Below are 14,543 nucleotides of genomic sequence, written 5' to 3' on the forward strand. Positions count from 1 at the left end.
GTTACAGCAGAACCGGGAGATGAAGGATGACATTGAGCGTCTCGAGAACCACTCTAGGAAAAACAACCTAAAAATGTGGAATGTCCCGGAAGACCTTGAAGGGAGTGATATAAAGACATTTGTGGTCTCGCTCCTTAAGACGACAATCTTGAAAGATTCTCCTGATGCGGATTTGGATCTAATGGGGGACATTCAGAGTGCATCGAGACCCATATAGGAGGAACCCAGGAAAAGAGCGCCCTAGGAAGATCTTGGCGAACTTTCTTACCTACGCCATTAAGCAAAGAATTTTGTCTCGCCTTTAAAAGCAGGTCCTATGAAGTGCACTTCCTTCTCCAGCCCTTTTTAGGGCTCGCCTGCTGATGCGCTTGCGCATAGCTGGTGAAGCTCTATAGTGGCTTATCCAGAGTTTAACCACTGGCGATTCCATGGAGTGCATGTGCTTTTTAGATCATTGCGCAAGCGCAATGAGTTAAAATGCGCATGCACAGCATCAAATCGTCAGCTCGGTGCCGCCAGCAGCTCTTCCCGCTCCGCCCCCTGCTGCATCAAAGGATTTGCGCTCTGCCTCAGCCCAGCCATTCTCCTCCCCTAATTGCCCCCTGCTGCATCAAAGGCTTTTTCAGGGCCGGCCGGCTGTGCTTTCAGTTTCACTGCTGCCAGGCCGTGTCTCTTTTTTTTTTTTTTTTAACTAGCAGTGGCTATTGACACATAGGAATTTGGTTTCATAGTCATTCTTTCCATCAGTTTATTTCTTTTCATCATCTGTTTGTTTTGTAGGGATTACCGTTTGCCTTCCATTTTATTTTCTGTTTGTTTTCTTGTTGCCGTTTTATTTTGGTTTGGTGTCATGTGAGTTGCTTTGCAGAGAGCATGACGCCCAGCCCAGTTCGCCCTCCGGTTGGGTGACTTGGCAGTGTTGTGGACGTCACGGATATGTGTTGCCCTGGACTAATGCAGCCATTAACACACAACTGGAGTTTGGGAGGTGCTTGGAACACACGTGTAGGACGTTTTCATGCGTCACTGGGGAATCTAGTGAGTGTGCGCTTTCCAAAACGAACCTATTCAAAACAGGCATTTAATTTGTTTGAAATCGATAACTGGGACGAATTATCTGATAACAACATTCAGTTTCTTTCTTTTCAGCATCACATGGCAGTCTGAAAATAGAATTCTTAATCAGTGTTGCAGACTTGTGCAATTTAATGTTTTTAGGTCTTGCGGACAGACAGCTGTAGTTATTAATCAGAGATGCCATTTTACCACACAGTACAGAGAGAGTGTGCTTTTGGTTCAGCCATTTGCTGTTGCCTTTTTTACCCGCTGGTAGCTTGTTTCCGGTCCAGGGAAGGCATGGCTTGGCAGTTCGGGCTGGACTGTTCCCATGAGGCACAGGGTCAGACTGATTTGCATATGGCCATGTCTGAACTGGGGTGGCAGAGTCGGCTAAAGAACGGTGATGGATTAAACCCAAATCAGTTGACGGGGGGGAGAGTGCTTGTATTGTCAATCATTTCCTTTGGTTTTTCCCTGGATATCAATATACTCCCAAGCGTCTTATCAGATCTCGCCCCCATTTCGTTTTCACTTTCGATTATTAGATCTAGGACTAATTTAGCGCCTAGATGGACCCTGAAAAGGGCAATGCTTAATAATCAGGATATAGTCAATGCGGTCAGCACATCTATTGTCAATTACTTTCACGATAATATCGGTTCAACATCGCCTGATTATGGCTGGGACGCGTTCAAGCCCCATATTCGGGGTTATCTGCACAGTTTGATCTGTGTTAAGAATAGGGAGGAGGTGTTGAAATTTAAAAAATTGGAAGACAAGATTTCTTATCTAGAAAGCGCTAAATTGAGTGGTCATCCGGATAATTTGCCACAAGTCCTTGATGACTTGGAACGTTTACATTCGGAGCATAGGGGGCTGTTAGATCTAAAAGTTAAGGCGCAATGGGCTGTCCACGGCATGGAGAATTATACCTGGAGCAATCTTGGCTCGTAAGATTAAAGCAGTTCTATGTATACAGTCCAGAGGTGAGGGTCTCCCTATCTTGGCAGGAGTCCATCATAGTACTTATTCTAAAACCAGGGAAAGACCCCCTTAAGGCAGACTCTTACAGGCCTATCTCCCTGCTAAACGCAGATTATAGCAGGTTTTGGAAAGCGCACACTCACTAGATTCCCCAGTGACGCATGAAAACGTCCTACACGTGTGTACCAGCGTTTTGGCAGGGAGATTGCCTAAGTTGGCTCCACAACTTATTAATTCTGATCAAAAGGGTTTTGTCTCTGGTAGACATATTTAAGAGCTAACTCTGCAATTAATAGGCAGTATTGATCTTGCGTTGGCACGGTCTGAGCCCTTGGCAGTGGCTGCGAATGCCGCGGCTAAGGCTTTTGACCGTGTCAACTGGGGCTTCTTATGGGAAGTTTTAAGAACTATGGGTTTCGGAACAATTTTTATAGAAACACTTAGAAGGTGCTATGAGGGCGCTTATGCTGCTATACTCTTAAATGGCCTCCTGGCACCGTGCTTGAATATAAAACGGGGAACAAGGCAGGGGTGCCCTATCTCGCCCCTTCTGTTTGATATCTATATTGAACCCCTTGTGCAGGCATTGAGGATAGACGATATGATCACTCCCTTTAGAGTTCTGGAATTTAGCTGTAAATTAGCACTATACGCTGATGATCTGCTGGTTTATGCCAGTAACCCGGCGGATGTGCTCCCTAGGGTGGAGGCTGCTCTGCCTGAATTTGGTCTGTACTCTGGCTACCGGATTAACAACTCCAAAACCGAGGTTATGTGCTGGGGGGTAGATAACTGGGCAGGCACCAGTAGTAGTAAATTTAAGTATCTGGGGATAATAATAACACAGGACCTAAACAGCATCAACCAGACTAACACTAAGAGGGTGGCCAAGGAGATTGACCAACTTTTCTCCAGATGGCAGAACCTTCCTCTCACAATATATGCCCGTGTGAATTTGGTTAAGATGGTCATCCTGCCCAAATTGACGTACCTATTCAGTACTATACATTTGGTTTTTCCTGACAAACTTCTGGGGAAAATCCAGGGTAAAAGGCAGTTTCATATGGGCGAATAAAAACTCCAGTCTCTGGAATAAGCTAAAAAGAAACCTTTTAAAAGGAGGTCTAGCGCTGCCGGATGTGCTTTAGTACTCATTTTCCTTTCAGCTAAAAAATATACGTAGTCTGCTTTCTAGCCCCGACGACTCCAATTGGGGTCAGATTTTGACTACAATGGCTAATCTTGAGGGGGAGATACCGGCTTCTTGTATAAATTTGGAGCGCCAAAATTTTACAAGAAAGTCCGACTGAAGGTTTAAAAACTAGCCCTTCTTGTCTGGAATAAAGTCAAAGGGAGATGGGGTATAAGATACTACTCCGACTTTGCCCCAATTTGGGATTCCCCGGGATTACCCGTATGTCTCAGAGATAGTTTATCGTCCCCCATCAGGAGAGCAGGGATTAAGGTATGGTCTGACCTCGTAACATCTGAGGGGTTTCTCCCTTGGGAGGTCCCGAGATTAAAGATAGGGGACTCCTTTACCAAATTCAAATATATGCAACTGTGTTCTTGGTTCCTGGCAGAGAAAGAGAATATTGGTGGTAATTGGGAGATAGAGAATGCCCTCCATTGTCCTAACCCCAGGGAAAAAGAAGTGGGATTCTGGTATAGAAGCCAGTTAGACGCGGAGGATCTACAGACCCCTCCACTTCATCTGGTTTAGAATTCCTCCACGCTGGAAGAAGCTTCAGCTAGTCTATATGAGTCATCCCTCCAAATCTTATATAAGTTCGTCAGGCCAGCTTCTCTAAAAAAAAAAAAAAAAAAAAACTTTTATGTCATCAATAGGCTGTATTACACGCCCAAAAAAATTGCGAAATTTGTGAGTCCTCCCCCCTAAGTGTCCCAGATGTGGCCTGGTTGAGGCAGATGACATCCACACCTTTTTTGATTGTGTTATTCTGGGCACTGGGAAATGTAACACTTAGCCAATGGAAACAAAGGAAAACTAAAGTGACAAGCCCATAAACAAATAAGAAGTGAAGCCCCTTTTATGATCTTTTAAATACAATAGATTTCACAATCACAGAGCTTCAAGCGCTGAGCAGGTGAAACCTAAAAAGGCTGTGGATAACGTCCTGTTCACATGAAGCTTAGCTTTGTGTTGGTAAACCAAAGTGGCAGGACTACAATCTTGAGCTGTCACAACATTCTGGTGAAATATTAAGTCTCAGTTTTTTTCAATGTTTTGTTGGATTATGGGTGCTACACTGAAGGAAAAAAAAAAGGTGTCACTTTTATGAAAGCGATTTTGAAAATAGTCAAGAACGTTATCTGTTCTGTTCACACATACCCTGCGACCCCTGTGCGTGAACACGCAGCCGTGGAATTTAAACTATTATCATAGTTCAATGTTCACATGCACAATGGCGCATCTAACACCGATTTCAAACTAACAGAAGAAAAGCTACTGGTGTGAAATTGCAAATGATATGAATGCGCTTTAAGTAGCTTTGTCAAAGCAATTACACAATTAAAACTGCATGGCTGCAATAAAGAGGTCTATTATCCTGGCACTGTATTGTCAGCAATGGCAAACTGTTGTGTAATTATTACGACGTTCCAATCAACCTACAGTGCTATGATGTGCGATTGAAAAGCAAAAATGTGCTCTGAGACAAGTAGTTCTTTCCTTTACATTTAGAAGGGTATATCTACCCATTAATGTAATGCAATATGCTGTTGATTAAAAGAAAGGATTGGATCAAGTTATCACATGCAACTTGCCAATGTCGGCAGCGGCAGAACGGAAATCAAAAAACTCATCATGTGCAGATAACATCACTGAACTAGGTTGAGAATGTATCTTTTTTTAAAACTTAGTGCTAAAATGGTTGAATCTGCGTCCAATATGTCAAAGCAGAGATGAATGCGAGGAGGAGAAGGTGAAGTTTAAAAAAGGTAGATGTCGAATCTTCATTGTGATGATTAGCATCAACATGATAACTGTGGTAAATTCATAGAAATTAATTTCAGAAGAAGCAAAGAAAAATAGTTGGGATCTAAGACTTGCCAGCTGCTTCCTGTCTTGGGCTACTATAATATAGAATAAACATATTTCTTTGCAATTTATGGATCCACATCTACATACCACATATTGGTGACAAAAGTCCCTTCCACTTGTGGTCAGCCCACGGGCTCGACTTTGCCATTTAATGCTCAGTTCTGCATCAACCAGTTCCAGTTGGTTGCTGGTTTTCACCAGTATTTCTGGTAATCCCCGCCTCACCACTGGTTGCATTTCACTCAGCGAGGGAATCATTGGATTTGGGGATCGCCCCGAGAGTCTTAGAGCAGAGGGCTGCTACGCCGCACGAGCTACTTTGCCGCAAGCTCTCGCTGGATCGGTAGCTGCAAGCCTTTATCATTAGTCTCCTCACACTCTGCTGATTTTTCGTGCGTACGAATGCACTGTATCACAAAGTGACCACCATCTTTACTGTGGAATGATGTAGAACCTAGGCCGCCATTTTAGTTTCATCTGGTCGCAGTGCTCATCCTAGAAGCTGCATTGCAGCCTCACATTTGGTACTGTTTATACAACCACTTTTCAACTTGGCATTGTGATTTTAATCAAGGACATACTATGTCCGGATGGACAGGTACAAGAATTGTTCCACAAGAAAAAAAGTTTGCAATTTATGAAAGTTTTAATTGTTGTTGGTTGTCTTTTGGTGACCCTTGTTCCTTACTTTAACTTGTAGTAATTTTTAGGCATCATGGCGAATTTTCATCAAATTATTTTACGGCCTCCACTTCGGTCAGTCTCAGATGAAGTGGTCACAATGAGGTTTTTTGAAAAGCATTTGGTAGCCATGGATGCCAGAGGGTATAGTTCTACACTTAAATATGCATTATTATTGCGCAGTCTCGAACAAGCTGCTCAGCAGGTTTTTGATAATCTACCTACAGTACCTACTCCAAAAGGTCAATCTGGTGATGCAAATTGGAATTTTTATAGTGAAGCAAATAAAGTTACAAAAACAGTATTTGGATAAATAAATTATTATGCTTGAAAGAATTTCTTTAAACGGAAACAGAATGTGGAGGAGAGCATTGAAGAATGTGTGTCAGCATTAACAGTATTCGCAGCAACGTGCATATGTGGAGTGAATGTGGATATTTTTATTTTAGACCAATTTGGTATCAATTGCTATTAAAAAAAAATTAAGGAAACATTTCTGAGTTGTTGAAAACATAGGCTCTAAGAAGTCACTGATTTGGCCATGGGAATAGAGAGATCCATGGTTTCCTTGAAATGTCTAAATTGAGAAACTGCAGTAAATGCTGTGTCGATATCGGATGTTGAACAGCACATGGATCCTGTATATCTTATGAACACACATGAGAAGTTAAAAAAATTCCAGTGCAAAAATCTACTTGGTATTCACCCAGGATGTCCATATATTGGGAAACAATGTTTGTTGTGTGAAAGAAAATGGTCATTTTCAGGTTGCATGTGAAAGTAATAATGCACCGGTGAAAAATCAGTAGTATAGATATGGTGGAGGACATTTGCTCAGAAAAAAAACTCAGCAATGTGGTTCTTACAGTTAAATGTAATTCTCTATTAAATGCGACTTCTGTAAAGGAGCCGCTTTGTGATGAACCCGATTTAGGTTCATCCATCAATAATAAAAGAGATTACACATTTTAGAATAGTTGGATGGGCAGGGTGACTTCATTGCCAGCTGAAGTAAATTCCAAGGCATATGGAGGAAATGGCATTGATATGTTGGGGTAATTCACAGCTAATCTAAAATGTTAAGGGAGAGAAACAGTTATCAAAATGTATGTTGCAATTAAAGGAAAGGATATAACTGGGTGGCAAAATTGGGTTTATATCTCAAGCCAGGGTCAGGGAATCCTGTACTTGTCAGAGATATGCCCATAGCTTATGTTGGTAGTGTTGGGGAAACAACTGAGAGTATATTCCATGATTCTGATGATATTTCCTGAGAGCAACTGGGTGTTGTCAAGGGTTTCGAACATCACATTAAACTTAAGTCTAAAGCACAACCTGTAGTCCACAAAATACATCCTGTTCTGCTCAGTGTCAAAGAAGAACTAAAGCAGGTTCTTAAAGACCTGTGTTCAATGTATCATTGAATAAAGTGACTTGTAACATTGGGTCTCTAGTAGGTGGAGCTCGAAAGAAATCTGGAGAGATTAGATTATATCATGATCTGAGCACCGTCAATAAAAACATACTGTTCGATTGTCATCCACTACCTAAAGTACATGATTTTGGGAGGGGCAAAATTATTCCTAATTATCGATATACGGCCTACCATCAAATCGCTTTGACGGCCAAATTGCAAAGATCGTACAACCTTTTTAACACCATTTGTTGCTTACAAATAACACAGATTGCCGTTTGGGCTAGCATTGGCAGCTAGCATATTCGAGAAATGTATGGATAATTATTTTTTAGAGACCTAAAGGAAGTACAGGCATATCAAGATAATATCTTGTTTGTTGCCAAACGTATGAAAGAGCACAACCAAATCTTAAGGAGAGTACTAACTATCCAGTCAAAAAGGAGGTATGACTGTTAGGCGGGACTAGTGTACATTTGGAACCGAAGAGTTAGAATGTTTAGGAAATACTGTTTCTCAACAGGCTTAAAATCTAAGTTTTGTTTGATTACAGCAAGATGTTTGATTACAGAGATGCGAAGCCACCAACAGAGAGATGCTCTTCAGTCATTCTTAGGTCTAGCAGTGTGCTATGACCGTTGCGTGCAAAATTATGCACAAGTTATGGAGCCGTTAAGAGCTTTGTTAAGGAAAGGGCAGAAATGTTTGTGGACAAACAAATTGATTGTTGTGTTTGACAATGTTAAAAAACTGACTGAAGATGAGCCTGCATTGAGGGCATTTCATGTAAAGTATGTCTGTAATCACTGTGGATGCTAGTTTAACTGGCTTAGGTTCTGTAATCAGTCAGTGGGTGACTGGAAAAAAAAGCAAAGAGTAGCTTTTGCCTCTACAGCATTGAAGCAGGGAGAATGACATTACAGAATCATTGAACATGAGGGGCTTGCATATGTATGGGCTGTGCAAAAACTTTTAAATGTATTTATGTGGTTGTAAGTTGGAATTATATTTGGACCATAAGCCCTTGGTGCACATCCTGAGTAGACGTAGCTTAGGTAGTTTGTTAGCAAGACTGGTAAAATTAGTGTCAAAACTCCAAGAGTACAATTTTATTGTCAAACATTTTTCTGATAACACTGATGTATTGTGGCTGTATCGGATGCCATCAGTGAGTGCAATGCGAAGGAGACTGAAAAAGATTGGATGGAAGCATATCAGAGTGACAAGAACTTGCAGAAAATCAAGGAGTTTATTGTGAATGGCTGGCCTGAGGTTAAGTATTTGTCAAGAGAACTGAAAACAAACATTTTAGGAAGTTTCTGTAAAGCGGTCTGTAGCAAATGACATGGTCGAGAAGCACTATGTGCCACCTTTACGGGGTAAGATATAATTTTATTGGCTCACCTGGGGCATTTGGCTAGGACCAAGACTTGCAAAATAGTGAACAACTTTCTTGGTGCCCTTTCTTGGATAGTCAGTTCAAGTTTGTTATTGATAATTGCTCTCTTTCAGAAAAACACTGGAAGACCACAGACACACCTTTGGACCCAGTTTCTTTTCCATATGGTGCATGGAACAAAATGGGTTTGGATTTTTCAAGTACATATTCAACATTGCCAGGCACTACTAGGTACCCGATTCATTTACTTGATTATTAGTCCAAATGGATTTGAATCGGCCATTAATATTTCTTGAAAATGTATTTAAGTTATAAGGTCACCCAAAATAAATAGACACTGACAACGATACAGATTTAATTTCTGATCCTATGCACGTGTTTTTAGAGTGCTATAATGTAAACCATTTGAAAGTTTCTCTATATTCACCATCCTCAAATGGTTTATTAGAAAGAGGTAATATGTTCATAAAAAGTGCATAGAAACTGCTCTCTAACATCTGACCATGAGGTGTGTAACTTTGCCAAGAAAAAGGAGTGTAGTTATAATGCATCTCCACACTGTACAACCGTGATTACTCCTTTATTGGTAACTCGGGGAAAAGAAGTTCACATCAGTTTGTTTCCTGGTTGCCTTGAGGATAGAAGGTTTAAGAATATCGTAATTAAATACGACATGTTTGAGATTTCTTTAAATGTCGCTGTTAGTCAGACCAAGATCAAAAGTATCTTTGACGGGAAGCATAATGCACATGCTAAAACATATTGTTTTAGGAAATTAGCAGTTAATCAAAATCCCAATCAGAGGCAGGAAAGGGAAGTCCAAATTTTCGCCACTTATTAGAGTGATTTAAGTTAGTATAGGTGCGGTTTTACTCCAGGACAAGGGATAGTGGAATAGAGGACTGTTGGCGAAACTCACTTGACAATAAACTGAGATTATTGGAAGGAAATCCTGTGAGAATATCGGCTCCGATTGATCGTGTTGGTCGTAGTAAAATGATGGTGCTTATAAACAGTTGCATGTCCGTGATCCTGCTTCATCACAAAATGTTTCACAGTTGATTCCAGATCCTGGACGGGATAGCAACGTTGTAAGGTGCAGTAAAATAAGTATGCCCATTTGTTCTCGCACTGTGTAAGTTAAAAGGAAATGTAATGATTATTAGATGTACTGATGTTTTTTGGGTATTATGTCCTTGTTTTTGGGTTCCTTTTTAAAGGGAGGAGGTGTTGTAGTATTGAGTTCAGCGTTTGTGTCATTACTTTAATTTCAGTACATACTTACCTTGTAATGGTTTGAATGTTACTCAAGTTCTGGAGTAAAATGGTGGCCTTTAATTCCTCAGCAGTTAGAATTAGTTGCTGTTGGGATACAGGACCTGCCAGCTGCTTCCCGTCATGGGCTACTATTGTATGGCATGAACTTATTTGAAAATATCAGGATGTAGTATATTGAGAGCTTGGACAGACATTCTGTATTGAATTGGCATTTTCAGGCGCAAAGGGCATGATTTCAGTCTTCTCAGGATTTTACCTAAGAGGTTTGAGAGAACCTATTTTAATGTGGTTGTTGGACTGTACTTGATAGTCAGCAAGTAAGTAAATAATTGAGTGTCATCTTCAAAGAGGTGGGCGAACACATCTGAATCCTCCATTAGGACCTTTAGCTGCTCTATGTATGATATGAAAAGAGTTGGGGCCACTACAAAACCCTGCATAACTATAGGCGACTGTAACTGGGTCAGAGCAGGTACATTATATTAGAACATTGGAATGTTGGGAGCTCCATTGAAAACAATGGAGTAGCTCTGGGCTTATAATGGCTGGTATAAGCCTGGAGCTCCAATATTCCAATGTTTCTTTGTTCACAGCTGTGGCTGTGAACAAAGGCTTAAGGGAGTCTAATGGGATTTCAATCCCCTCACGCTCCCTGAAGACTTTGTTTTATTTTTTAGAACATTTTGCCAATTCCAACCAATGATCTCAAAACAGGCCACCCAATCTCTGGTACTGTCAAGACTGGACTAAGGGAACGCAGTCCTAACAGGAATCCCTAAATTGCACTTGGCCCCCATCAAAACAACGTTACATGCGGCCGCGAGAATGATCACCGGCATCAAAAAATTTGATCATATCTCTCCTGCACTCAAGGAACTCAAATGGCTTCCAGTAGAAATGCGAAGTAGCTTTAGAACAGCCTGTCTAACCCATAAAGCCCTTCACACCGGCAAACCAGAGTACCTGGCGAAAAAAACTCACAAAAGCTGGCCAATCCAGGAATCTGAGAAGCTCAAACTCCCTCCTACTCATCCCACCTAAAACCAGAAGGAAAAGAACAGCGGACCGTTCTTTCACGGGAAGCGCCCCCCAAATGTGAAATTCCCCCGCACATTAGAACCCTTCCCTCCTTTGTAGAATTCAAAAGACAACTCAAAACCCTGTTCCTCGACCGCTCCCTAGGAAGTGGACAGATTGGGACAGACAGTTATCATCGATCTCTGCTCCACACTTAAGAATCCGAGGAATCTCGAAGCCAAAAATGTCCTGCACTACAATATGCTGCTCATTACTTTGACACTCGTCGGTTGTTATGTCGCTCCTATGTCTTGTATCCGATGATTATATGCTATGCACCTACTGTAAAGCGCTCAGATACCCATGGGTCTGGACAGCACTATAGAAAACTTCTTAACCTCATGCGCGCTAGCGGAATTCTGCTCGCACGCTGAGATTTTTAAAAACGCACTTTACGTGACGAGCTGGGCTCGTCATCAGCGTGCGAGGAGGCTACGCCATGACGAGCCCAGCTCGCATCAGCGTGGAAGAGGTTAAATAAATAAAATATCCTTGGGGAGCAGCCCTGCTCCCATTGGTAAGGAGTGACCACCTGCTTGACCCAGAGAACTGGGACTACGTATCTGAGAGGGGAAGAGTCTCTTAGGTCTGCTGCTTGAAACTTAAGAAAATCAGAAGGGTCTGCGCTGAAGATTTCTGATAAACAAACAAACAAATAAATAAAGCGTACAACTCCTTGCTATCCAGACCGCACAATGGATGGATCCATAAACACACCAACCTTACCTGAAGCTGAAAGCAGGCCATGGACTTAAACGCTGCACAGCTCAACAGCACTTGAACACCAGATCTTGAATCCATAACTTAACTGCTTCTTAACCTACATTGGACTGAATTACTGTCCGACGGTAAGAACATTACCAGTGAGTAACTTCACAATCTTTCGTAACTGCCCAGTTTGTGACGTAATCACCATACTAGATAAACCAACTGTATAGATATCATCTGCCCAACGTAAAAATTGTCCCTGGCCTGATGCCAACGTGTGGCGAAACATATTGGTTGTGAAATCCAGCATTCCGTCAAAGTACTTAGATGCTGGATAACAAATCAAATACAATAAATACATCAATGAATTCTGAACTTGCCAGCCTTTATTTTTAATAAACCAAAGTGCATATGTATAGTGTATTAGCTATTTTCTGTTATGAATTTGAGATGTTTTGCATTCATATTTTGCCCTTTATTTTTCTGGGAGGTAGGGGCCTGACCCATGGCAGCATGCAGGGGGTGTGGAATTCCTATAACCCAACGCCCAGGACATATTGTTTGGGGTCAAGGGCAACAAGTTTTCACATGTACTTGGTCCTTGGGGCAGTAGGCCCAACCCCCCTCAGCACGAACCCTTTGGATGCCACTTTACAGTACGGATCAGGAAAAGGCATTGCCCTAAAGTTAAGGTAATATTTGTGTCTCAGTGTTAATGCTGTTCAAACTTGTATTCATGGTTCTTTAATGCAAAGCATTTATTATTAGGGTGTGCGCTCTAAGTATATGTTGTAAGCTCAGACTGCACTACAGACAGTGTTTCCAGAACGAAAATGTGTACACACGTTTTCAATGTTTAGCACTATGAGGCGAAGTATAATGCTCCCAGAATGCTCTCGGATTACATGCAAATATTTGCCGAAGTTTGAAAGCAGGATTGAGGATTCTTTGCTTTCAAAATAAAATGTTGACCAAAAAAAAAAAGGCAAAAACATTTTGCTAAACTGTCACATTTTAGCACCATCTCTTTGCAGCATCCTTTAGTAAAGTGACAATGCACACACACATTTGCCAGCCGTATTAGTAAAACACATACAATATACCAGGAACAACTTGGCTTTGTGGGGCCATCTTTGAATTCTAGAAATCCCTTCAATTTAGTGAATCCACCAAATACATTTAACTACATTATTAACATTTCTTGATCAGTGCATAAGTCTTTGCCACACCTACCCATGTTCCTCACTAGTGTTATCAATCTTGATCAGCAGATGTTTATGATAGTGCCACTAAAATGGATGGCCAATTTCTACAAACAAAAAACTCTTTAAACACAAACTACATAATCTGATAACCGATCTCCTGAACAAATAACTAATTTTATCCAGCAGAATTAACATTCCTAGAGTGCAACTCGCATTCTGCCCTCCAATAAAATTACATTTTCTGACATTGTGTTACAGCATCATATTTGCAGAACTTGTTGAAAATCTATATTAACAGCAATTTCTCCTACGCTTCCCTGATCGGCTTCTAATGTATATACACCAACAGACAAAACTATATTAAAGAATGTGTACAAATTATATTATGCACAGGTTTTGGGCAAAACAGTTGTTTAACTGCATCAAAGCATCACTGTACACACGTCAGACAATGTAATTCTTCTCAATCAACACAATTAAAAGTAATCAATTTAATACATTAACCCCTGAACGACAAAAGGATATTCTGCAAAAGTATCATGCACAATACGGCGTAAATAATACAGCGTGGGGATTGTAGTTTCAACTTGGAGCTACATAGCCACATTAATTAAAATGTATAGTGTGGCAATACAAATTCCACAAATAGGCAGCCATTTAAATCTACTGGGGTATCCATTCCCCAAGTCTGACAGGTGAATACAACGCACGAAAGGGAGGTTCTACAAATGTAAGCTTGCAGTTCCTGAAATAAAACCGTAAGTAACCCATCGTTCTGCAATGCATTCAAAAGGGTTTGGCAGTTCACACACCCCAATAATTCTGCCTAAACACTAAGATTAGAATGTTTTTTTAAGGGTCACACCTCCATCTGCGGTGTGTGCAGAGATGGGGGTGCAAGAGGTGTGGGGGGGGGGGGGGTCAGTCCAGTCTCTCGGGTGGTTGGGCGGAGACCTGGGCGCTGCCCACCCACCCTCCCGAGGGGTTGGGCAGTCACTCCAAGCAACGATCTGCCCGTCTAACTACCGACGCCCTCCCCGCGACTAACGGCGGAAAGCAGTCTAAAGGTGGATGTTACAAGAGCAGAACTCTCCAGATGTGAGACACGGATAGCTCCGTGAATGCAGAAGGGCCAGTCAGCGGTAGCGGCACAGGGTGGGGCCCAGGCAGGCTGCTATGGAGCAGAGTCAGGAAAAGGAAGAAGGGGGTTAGCTGGTAGGAGTTGACATGCTTTCGGCGACCGACTATTGCGGCGAGGCAGATGCCATTTAGATCAAAACCGTCTTGTGGGGTGGGTCTACTCACCAGCACCGATCCCGTTGGCACGGGTCACTGGACTCTTCCGGCTGTCTCGGGCCCCAGCACCAGCTCACTTAGACGGACAGGCAGAGGAAGGCAACATCCCTGTGCTGCTGACATCACTAAAGCCCGCCCACTGCCGGAAGGCGGTGACGTGCAGCAGCTAAATACTTTAACAGGCTCCGTCCTTTCTGCAACCGCCAACAGCCAATGGAGACATGTCAAGAGTTCCTTCAGCCAATCTTAAACCACTGTAGAGCAATAGAGGCTGACGGCCAATCAACAATTAATTTCACGTTCTCCAACCAATCCTATTACAGGAATATATTCAACCAATCCAATATCAACACAATCTTCTCCCGTATTAGTATATTT

General features: G+C 41.9%; 1 protein-coding gene across 7 annotated transcripts in view; it reads right to left on the minus strand.

Moving 5' to 3' along the window:
- Positions 1-14,313, minus strand: part of RAP1B (RAP1B, member of RAS oncogene family) — a 461,814-nt gene extending 447,501 nt beyond the window's left edge. For 4 of the 7 annotated variants that reach the window (XM_086919009.1, XM_086919011.1, XM_086919010.1 and 1 more), the window contains exon 1: positions 14,175-14,304. The gene's annotated coding sequence lies outside the window, so the exon portion shown is untranslated. Of the gene's footprint in view, positions 1-14,174 lie in introns of all 7 variants that reach the window. The other 3 variants (XM_086919012.1, XM_086919008.1, XM_086919007.1) reach the window with 2 other exon arrangements.
- Between the last annotated feature and the right edge of the window lie 230 nt (positions 14,314-14,543).

Source organism: Lissotriton vulgaris, chromosome 1_1, assembly GCF_964263255.1.
Source record: "Lissotriton vulgaris chromosome 1_1, aLisVul1.2, whole genome shotgun sequence".
Classification (NCBI taxonomy): Eukaryota; Metazoa; Chordata; class Amphibia; order Caudata; family Salamandridae; genus Lissotriton; species Lissotriton vulgaris.